This window comes from Gavialis gangeticus, unplaced genomic scaffold (genome assembly GCF_001723915.1).
Source record: "Gavialis gangeticus isolate Ggan-Ray unplaced genomic scaffold, GavGan_comp1, whole genome shotgun sequence".
Taxonomy (NCBI): Eukaryota; Metazoa; Chordata; order Crocodylia; family Gavialidae; genus Gavialis; species Gavialis gangeticus.
In genome coordinates, this window is record NW_017728997.1 from 39,665,740 (window position 1) to 39,667,223 (window position 1,484).

A 1,484-nucleotide genomic window follows, 5' to 3' on the forward strand; every position below is an offset into this window, starting at 1 on the left:
GCTCCACCAGCCTTTCAAGCATCAGATATGTGGAGCTCCACCAAGTCTCCACATCCTGGATGATTCTGTGCTGTTGGATGCTTAGCTCTGCCTGTTTCTTCCACAGCATCTTGTCTGCCTTGATGCTGCGGTGGAAGTAGCCCTCCACCTTCCTGCATTTCAAAATCAGCTGGGTTGTAGCAGTACTGGTGCCGGTGCCGTCACCAGCAGCCCTGTCCCCCTCCAAGGCATCCTTCACTATTAGGTGCAGCCTGTGTGCCACACAGCGGATACTAACAAAGCTGGCATCACGGACAGCCTTCATCATATTGGCCCTGTTGTTGGTGACCATGAACCCGTGGGTGAGCTCAGCCTGCCCAGTGAGCCACCCCTGCACCATGCGGTTCATGGCCCCTGTGATCTCCCTTGCTGTGTGGGACTCATCCAGCACCTCGGCTTGCAGTAGAGTCCACTGATGGCCTGACTGATCATGCCAGTGCCCCGTGAGGGAGAGGTAGGTGTGATTGCCACCCCAGCTGCTCCAGATGTCAGAGGTGAAGTACAAAGCTACCTGCGGCTCTGCCTTGCACAGCTCCTCCCTCAAGTACTCCCTGCATGCCTGATACAGGGAGGGCACCACCGCCCTGCTAAAGGTGGTGCATGCGGGCACTTTGTAAAATGGGACCAGAAGTGCTAAAAACTGCCTGAACCCTGGTCACTCAACTAGAGAGAAGGGCTGGCTATCCAGAGCAAGCATCTCCGCAATGCTCTGGGTGATCTTGTGCACCTTGGGAGCGCACCCCCCTTTCTGTCCACCTTTCCCCCACTGGTCTAGGGTGGCCTGCCTCTGCTTTGGGGGTGAGCAGGTGACTTCCCTTTCAGCACACTCGCACTGGTGCCAGGCTTAGCAGCAGGAAGAAGGGCAAAGCGGTGGTGCCTCCTCAGATGCAGCAGCATGGCCGTGGTGAAGTGTCTCAAATCCTTGCCACGGCTCATGTGCCTTTGGCAGTGCTGGCAGATGGCAAACCTGGGATCATCTGCCACCTCAAAACGATCCCACACTTCACTACTCCCCCACTTCTGGGTTGAGGGTGAGGATCCCGCCTTTTCCCCCTTCTCAGCAGACTGAGGCTTGTGAAAGAAATCAAACTTCGCGTTGTGTTTTGATATTAAAATTAACAGACCCAGTCTAAGTTTATTGGAGCTCATACAAGCGATCACAGAGAGGGTTCTAAAAAGAACTCCTCCCTTCTACAAGTTAACATACCTTTTTATACCTCAAACTGTGAAAACAGACACGATTTAAACAAAGCAACCTTGAGTGTCAAGGAAAAGGTAGATCATTCGGTTGTTACGCATAACAGTTGCTTGCTCAGCAACACATTTTGTTTTGAGAACTTTTATCACCTTGTTGATTTTAGGAAAGGGAGAAACATTTGTTCCCAAAGAACTGTAAAAGACATAATAAAGCAGAAGGGTTTTTCTTATCTTAGAATATTCTTAAA